Raw genomic sequence first — 9,454 nt, forward strand, 5'->3', positions numbered from 1 at the left:
ATACTACCTAGACAATTCCCAGAAAATAGCCCTAATTTAAAGGTCCAAGCATTACTCCGGCAATGATTCTCATTACTCTTGCTCTCGTTGTCTCTGTCGCTCTGTTTCTCTCTATCTTTCTGTATGTCCCCTTATCTTCTCTCCTGCCTTTCCCTTTGGTCTTACAATTTCGGGAAAGATGCCCTGGTTTATGACAGCTGGAACAGGGTGCCTTGCAGTCTCTAGCGAAATGGCCAGTTTTATCACAATTAAAACATTTCCAACCGCTCCCGGTCCATTTACCACTGTCTTTCCCAGGTTTCCTACCCTTGAATCCTCCCTTATGCTGGTCTACAATTACCCCAAGAGTTACTATTAGATGCTCTGCTTCTTTCTTTTCTATTCCTCCTCTGAGTCTGGCTGTGGGCGCCTGACCTTTTTCTCCTTGTTCTTGCCTTTGCTCCTACTACTCCTCTCGCTCTCTCATTGCCTACATTCCCTTTTCTGTCTATCCCTAAACTGTCCCCGTCTACTGTTCCTTGGTGGGGCCTTACAATCCTCTGCCATGTGGCCTGTTTTATCGCAGTTGTAGCACTTTCTGTCCATTTTCTACTCTCCCTGATTCCCCCTTTCTCTTTAAAATCATTCCTGCTCTTTCCTGCAATTTCCCCAAGAGTGGCGATCAAATATTCTGCTCCTGTCTGTTCTTTCTTACTTTTCTTTTCCTTGCCATTCTGCTCATGGTGTATAGCATACCTCTTCGGCCAATGTGGCTATTCCCCACCCTATCGGAATCTTTTTTAAGATCTGGCAAATTTCAGGCTTCATACCACTCAAGAAGGCTATTTTTAACTGTTGGTGGTAAGGTCCGTCGTCTCCCTGTCTAGGATCTACCAGTCCACTGTTAGCATTGAACACATCTCTCAGTGTCTCTAAATATTGGCTAACAGTTTCCCCAGCCCCTTGTTTACACTCACGTATCTTTGCATAAGCCCCATCTCCTGCCCATGGTAAAACCGGTTCTCCTCTGTGCCCTGGAACCCAGGCTCCCCTCACTGCTGCCCAGTCTTTCCCCACTATCTGTCGGAAAGCCCTTTCCAATTCTCCTGTATTTAGTTTAAAACTCTCCGTCAGTCCCTCCATATCTCTCCTAAACCTTTCTATTCCTGTTTTTGGATGTACTATTCCCTCAACTGCTCTTGCTACATATCTCTGAGTCCAGGGTCGATACACTTGTAAGGTATCCAATTGATCAGCTTCGCCTGCCCTAGGATTAGGAAGCTCTATCAGAGGACACTGATCCTCCTCCCAATCTGATTGAACGTCCCTCAGTCCTGGCTTATCATATGGTGCTAATCGCTTTTTAAGGTTAGACTCTCTTGGTTCTGGCTCTTCTTTCCTCTTTCTGGCTATGGCTTGCTCTCTCTGTTCGTGTTCATATCTTTCTCTTGTTCTCAATTTATCTTTCATTGTTTCTTCCTGAATACTTTACTCTCTCTCTCTAATCCTACTTGGCTCTTCCTGCTTTTCACTTGCCCTTTTATTATTACCTTCTACTCTTTTCCGGGCCTCTGACAGCCACACCCTGGCTGTATCCAAACCTTCGACCTGCTGTTCCCCTGATTATACACACACACACGTCTTATGTATCTGTTTTATCATTAATTCTAGCTTTTTTTACATCTTGACCTCCATCAAATTCGTACTTCTTTCTCCATTTTGGGCCAAAATAAATGTTCCTTTTATCTTTAGATTCCATATATCCCTCATCTCCGGTTAATTCTGGAACCTTCTTTGAGGATTTGCCACCCATGTTTATTCAATTACTATTGTTGTTATTATGCTTATTCTCACAATGTGTGTGTGTGTTTCTATAATCTGTTATGATCCTTAATCTCACAATTTATATGTATGTGCTTTTACTTTCTATGTTGATAAATGCCTCCCGTTGATCTCTCCTAGGATCTTAGAATAATAATTTTTATGACTTTTGATAGATTATTAGGTCTAACACGTATACAACACCAGAACTCTTAAGTTCAATAAGCTATTTCCCAGGGGTTGTAAGGCCCTGGTTAACAGCCTATTTTTCCGTTGTTTCTTATGACTTTCGACGGATTAATATATCTATCTTAGACCCAAGTAATTATCTTCTTATCTTCATTGAAAACTTCTGTGTGTGCTTTTTAAAATCTGAAATAATTATTTCTGTATGTATCTCTACCTCCTATGTATGTGCTTTTACTTTCTACTGTTATTATACTTAATCTCACTTACTCCCGTTGGTCTTAGACTAATGTAATTTACTAGGTTTATTTTGGTCATGGCCTCAACTACCCTGAGTCATTTCAGACCCAAATTTACTTACTCTACATTTCTTACTGGGATCTGTAATACAGTGCTAACTATGTTAGTGTTGGCGGCACTGTATTACAGATCCCAGTAAGAAATGTAGAGTAAGTAAATGTGGGTCTGAAATGACTCAGGGTAGTTGATACTTTTGTTTTAAACTTTCTCTACATTAGATTATATGGACGGTATACCCGATACAAATCTTACTTACTGTTATTTTTACAGTTAAAATTCTCCCTCACATTTATCTTGACCAATGCTCTATAGGAATTTAATCTAGTACATTTAGAATTTAACCCCAAACTAATGAATAAAGATTACTGACCTTATCCTTGCAGCTGAGATTTCAATGTAGGTTGGATCTCGTCACCGTTTCTGTCGTGTACCAGTTCGCCACAGGCCTGTAAAGAACCCTCAGAATGGGGCAAGGTCTTTAATCTACGGATATTTCATCTGCCCGTGCACGGTTTCGGTGTCCCATGGGACGACAGAAAGAGGTATTGAGATCCGGCTCGAAAGGACCAAGCTGTCACGAGAATTTTCAATCCCAATGATGATAACAATCACTATAGCTTTGACCAATTCCCCCTAGGTTGTAAAGCTAGGGTTAATAAGAATTAGGCAAAGTCACAGATTTCTGCAAAAGGTTGGTTCTTTATTCAGAGAGCTCTAAATTCACCCAAACTTTGAAGTGTTTATAACCCCCTCAACACACACATATACACACACACACAGACAGGTTTATCACTTTTCTACCAGCCTTGGCAGTTTCTCGCCATTCCTTTCCTCCCCAGATAAGAGGGACCTTGGAAGGAATCTCTTCCCTGTTTGTTCTCTCAACTCTCACACCACTACACAGCAACACAATGGTCTAGTCACACATATTATGGAATTATGACTACTAACACATTTCATACAATTATATGATTTCAGGGTGGAATCCTTTAGTCATTACTTTAAAAATAGAAATTCCCTTATCAGATATAGATTCGTATTTATTTTTGCGATTAGCAGCTATGAAACAAAATGGCAGAAGTACTTTGAAAACAGCTACTGCAGCATTTCTCTGTTATAAATCACAACTTTCACATGTGCTCATACTTGACTTGTTACTCTTATTTTTATTTCCAAATGCGAATGTAATGCTCACACTGTAGAGCCCTGCAAATTGACCACCCACCCACGTGGCTAGTGAAATAGACATTCTTACCAGGCAATACCTAAATCTACCCACATTTGGCAGGTATTAATTTTATTCCCTGCCCAAGACACTTCACATGAGAAGTTTAATTTGCCAGATAAAGAATGTTGCCCAGATATCCCCTGTGTACATCTCAAGCCACACTGCTATGATTTTTACCCATTGTGGACATTCCTATGTCTGATAAGATTAGTCAGGAAGTAAAAGCTCTTCTAACAAAGTTTGCCCTGGAAGGGCCTCTCCTTTGTGTGAACGGTCTGGTGCATCTTCACATAGTTCACCTCAACAAAGCGCTTCCCATAAGTGGGGCAGGCGTACAGCTTGTGTCTGAACACTCAGCCACTCACGTTGTGACCCAATGACACCATAGGTGATAGAAGCAGCTGCCACCAACCTCAGGTGGTTAGTCTTGACCTCTAGCCATTGTTTTGTGTGTTGTTGGGATTGTGTGCAGTGTTAAAGGCTACCTGGGCTTTAGCTCTATCGGTTGAGTACCTGATCGAAAAGGACGTGGCCATGTGAATCGAGTCTGGATGTCTCTGCTTCGCCGTGGTTCCACCTCTCCTTCAGTCTTCTCCTGCTTGACTCCAGGACCTGCAGCCTCTGCATCTACAGACTGGCACAAGAATAGAGGAGGTTATTATCGGTACATGAGTAGAATTGGATAACAATGTCATAGGGAAGTCTCACAACAAGATCCCCTATGGCAGATAAATTGGGATGCAAGCAAGTGAATAGCTGAGTGGAGCCTTTCTGAAATAAACAGGCCACATTTGATTACAAAAGTAACACATTTTTTATGCAACATTATTCAACTAACCTCTATCCCGATAATGTGCTGGGTTGAGGTTCTACTCCCCTCATCAACAGTGATTGGTTGGTCATCTCCATGTATTGTGTCCCGCTGGCTTCACAAAGCTCCTGTGTTCTGGCACTGAGCTACTGTATATATGACTGGCGAAAGGCCCAGCAGCTTCAAAATGTACCTCTTGCCATTCCTCTGTATCGGTCGAGGATCTTGACGCTACTGGGCGACTGTCGAGGACGCGCTCTTGTGCCACCTTCAGTTCCAGTAGTTTCCTCCGCAATGCCTTGTTTTCTTTCTGGCTTTGAGACATTTCCAAACGAAACACCAAACGAAACACACATAGTCGTCGTCTACGAGTTTACAAATCTCTGCCACTGCTGCATTCGCTAGCAGGTTTATAGAGGAGCACAAACAAATATCTGATTTAAGTGTAACTCCTACTTACTACCCAGTGACTTGGGAGGGCTATAGCGCCACAGTAGGAGTTGTTGACAGTTACCGTAGGTCCAACAGAGGAAGTGGAAGATGCAGTCTTTTTTTTATTTTTATAAATTGATGTTCCTAAACAGGCTTCCCAGTCACCTTTCATTCAATGGGCATCGCATTTAATACAACACTGATATGCCACTGACTAGGCTACTGTGCTGGCTAAATCGATGCCACAGCCAGCCTTAATTGGCAGTTTGGCACACATTTTTTAGGACACCTCAAATATTTCCACCCCTCCCATCTCAGTGATAGCAAGTTGATGTTAGACTGGTAGGGTACTATCGCGAGACGCCTTCCCCCGTTTGTAAATTGCCTCCAGGGTGTCAGAGGGTCATTCATAAATTCAGAGATTTGTCAGATTGTTTGTTTTTAAATTCAGACCGTTTCACTCTTGGTCATGTAGAAACCAGTCATGTGAAATCCATAGATTAAGGCTTAATGAATCTAAACTCAGCAAAAAAAGAAACGTCCCTTTTTCAGGACCCTGTCTTTCAAAGATAATTTGTAAAAATCCAAATAACGTCACAGATCTTCATTGTTTCCTATGCTTGTTCAATGAACCATAAACCATTAATGAACATGCACCTGTGGAATGGTTGTTAAGACACTAACAGCTTACAGACGGTAGGCAATTAAGGTCACAGTTATGAAAACTTAGGACACTAAAGAGGCCTTTCTACTGACTCTGAAATACACCAAAAGAAAGATGTCCAGGATCCCTGCTCATCTGCGTGAACGTGCCTTAGGCATGCTGCAAGGAGGCATGAGGACTGCAGATGTGGCCAGGGCAATAAATTGCAATGTCCGTACTGTGAGATGCCTAAGACAGCGCTTCAGGGAGACGGGACGGACAGCTGATCATCCTCGCAGTGGCAGACCACGTGTAACAACACCTGCAAAGGATCGGTACATCCGAACATCACACCTGCTGGACAGGTACAGGATGGCAACAACAACTGCCCGAGTTACACCAGGAACGCACAATCCCTCCAGCAGTGCTCAGATTGTCCACAATAGGCTGAGAGAGGCTGGACTGAGGGCTTGTAGGCCTGTTGTAAGGCAGGTCCTCTCCAGACATCACCGGCAACAACGTCGTCTATGGGCACAAACCCACCGTCGCTGGACCAGACAGGACTGGTGCTCTTCACTGATGAGTCGCGGTTTTGTCTCACCAGGGGAGATGGTCGGATTCGCATTTATCGTCGAATGAATGAGCGTTACACCGAGGCGTGTACTCTGGAGCGGGATCGATTTGGAGGTGGAAGGTCCATCATGGTCTGAGGCGGTGTGTCACAACATCACCGGACTGAGATTGTTGTCATTGCAGGCAATCTCAACGCTGTGCATTACATGTGGTACCCTTCCTGCAGGCTCATCCTGACATGACCCTCCAGCTTGACAATGCCACCAGCCATACTGCTCGTTCTGTGTGTGATTTCCTGCAAGCCAGGAATGTCAGTGTTCTGCCATGGCCAGCGAAGCGCCCGGATCTCAATCCCATTGAGCATGTCTAGGACCTGTTGGATCGGATGGTAAGGGCTAGGGACATTCCCCCCAGAAATGTTCGGGAACTTGCAGGTGCCTTGGTGGAGGAGTGGGGTAACATCTCACAGCAAGAACTGGCAAATCTGGTGCAGTCCATGAGGAGGAGATGCACTGCAGTACTTAATGCAGCTGGTGGCCACACCAGGTACTGACTGTTACTTTTGATTTTGACCCACCCTTTGTTCTGGGACAGATTATGCCATTTCTGTTAGTCACATGTCTGTGGAACTTGTTCAGTTTATGTCTCAGTTGTTGAATCTTGTTATGTTCATACAAATATTTACACGTTAAGTTTGCTGAAAATAAACGCAGTTGACAGTGAGAGGATGTTTCATTTAATGCTGAGTATATTTCATTTGACTGATTTCCTTCTATGAACTGTCACTCAGTAAAATCTTAGAACTGTTTGCATGTTGTGTATTATATTTTTGGTCTGTATATACACTAAACAAAAATAAATAAACTCAACATGCAACAATTTCAAATATTTAACTGAGTTACAGTTCATATAAGGAAATCAGTCAATTGAAGTAGATTTATTAGGCACTAATCTATGGATTTCACATGATTGGGAATACAGACATGCATCTTGGTTACAGATGCCTTAGATAAAATAAAAAAAGTAATGTATTCTCATTCTTTGAAAAAGCCTTCTAAACCTCTTAATAGCACTACACCACTTATCCAAGTCCGATGTGTGACAAGATGGGGAAATAAAATGGGATGAGACAAACTTGGGAAGGCTGTGGCGCCATTTCGGCAACTCCAAATTAGGCATTTTTAAGGTGTAATGAGATTATATAAACAGTCATTTCTGCAGCAGAAACCAGGATCAGTATCAGGTCTTTGCGCTTATTGTGACATAACGGTGAATATCGGATCCTTGGCCCAGCTGAAGATCTATAAAAACAAAACACACTTAATTTAACACTTCACCAGGCCTTGTGTTATGCCTTACGAAGAGCCTACAGTATTTTATAATTTACCTAGGTATTTTTGGCAATATAAGCTTTCAAGTTATGCCCACCTGACCCAGATTGCGATTAATAATGGACCGTTTTTGGATTGCGTAAATGATAAAATAATGTATATGTTTAAAGATAATGGTTAAATAATTCTACCCTGAAACTTCACCATTAGGGATTATAGTTTATGTAGCATTTATAAGGAATAATTAAAGTATTAAACATAAGTCCAACTAGGTTGGACTGGGAGGGAGAGAAATGTGTGTGTATGTGTGTGCCTAAGAAAATACCGAGAACAATTAAACTGTGGTTGACCCGACCTGGCTAGAACTCTGAGAAACATATGATAGGACAGGGAGTACTTCTCAAGGTTTCGGAATTGTAAGTTGGGAACTCGGGTCTCTTTTTAGAGCTACGACCTGAAGATCACTGACGTCATCATGATTCAACCTTGTTTTTTTCAGAGTTCCCAGTTGTCTTGAAAGCACCATAAATCCAGATAATCACAGACTTTGACAAAATTGTCCCTACGAAAGACCGCCGCGCCACCTTCCTTTTCAAGTGAGAACAGCACAAGGTGAGTACAAAAATGTCTTGTATGCTGCTGCATAAATGATGTAATATGCCAGGGAGATATGTATACTGTAGCTAAGAAAGTAATACTAAGTGTATGTTCTGTAGTAAGCTGTTAGTAGCCCATATGCTTCACCCTAATAACTTTTAAAAATTTCACCTACTGTTCTGACTTGGTGGTGCACATGTTTTATAACCTGTTTTAGAGAAATCTAATCATTGAATATTGTAAGAGCTTTCATTGCCTGCTTAAATGCCCCCTTTATTTATCCTACAGTTCTGACTTGGTGTACAGGGAGAACACTAAGAACGGCCCATGTTCTGAATTCTGTAGCTGTACATTTCGAAAGTGCTGAACAAATAGTTATATTGACTACATCCATCCTTGCTCGCTCATTAATGTCTTAATTGAAATTACGGATTGCCTCTTAGCCGCTTGTCGTCCCCTTATGTCAGTGTTTGTACATCTCAGTTGTCAGTAGAAACCACACTTGTTTAAGCAAGTCAGCCATATCAGCTATGTTTTTTTTAAAGGCAGTAAATGAGGTTGAATTAACTGTTTCGTTGCCAGACGAGGCTCAGCTGATAGCCAGGTGTAGTAGTGGTAAGGTGTTGGGACAGCTTTATGTAGGACCTAACAGTTTGTGGGCACCTTTTGTCACCTTTATATTGCAATTAATGTATTGTTTAGTGTTGTGTAGTAGCTTTGCTGGCATGCATCCCACCAATTTCTTTTTTGTTTGCCCCATCAAGATGTACATGCTAAAATCAGCACTGAATCAGTATGACCAGTTAAGGAAATGAAAAGCTGAGATAACGATTAAACATCATATTCATCGGGTGTTGCGTGTTAGTAAATTCATATTCTGCGCTCTAGCACTGTCAGATGAAAGTGCTCTGGAAATTGGAGTAGATAGCCAGACTAAATTTACGAACGCACTCTAGAATACTGTAGGGGGCGCTGTGTTTATTAATTTATTTTTAACCTTTAACTAGGCAAGTCAATTAAGAACAAATTCTTATTTACAATGACGGCCTAACTGCCTTGTTCAGGGGCAGAATGACAGATTTTTAACTTGTCATCTCGGAGATTCGATCTTGCAACCTTTCGTTGACTGGCCCAACGCTCTAACCACTAGGCTACCTGCCGTGTTGAAGGCACCGTGCCTCCTTCATTGTAAAAAATATTTTGGAAGCTATAGAAATATTTATTATTATCTACATTCATTTTTGCCACGTTTTGTATATTACAGACCCCTTAATTCATACTTTTAAATGAATATGTGAGTTAAAACAAAAATATAGCATTTTCCTGAAGTATAATTTTTTCAGGTGACTAATGTTACTCTCCCCACAAAAAAAAGAAGTAATACATGTAATTGAAATACTGTAGGATTCCATTCATTCATACTAGGGAGTGCCAATATGGCTGACCGGTCACTTTCTTTCACTACAAATGTGGTGGAAAAATTACAGTAAATGACCTAATAAGAATGGCTGGTTAGATCCCATCAGTGTCAAGGACAGAAACCTATAGGTTCG

This window comes from Oncorhynchus nerka, linkage group LG18 (genome assembly GCF_034236695.1).
Source record: "Oncorhynchus nerka isolate Pitt River linkage group LG18, Oner_Uvic_2.0, whole genome shotgun sequence".
NCBI classification, from domain to species: Eukaryota; Metazoa; Chordata; class Actinopteri; order Salmoniformes; family Salmonidae; genus Oncorhynchus; species Oncorhynchus nerka.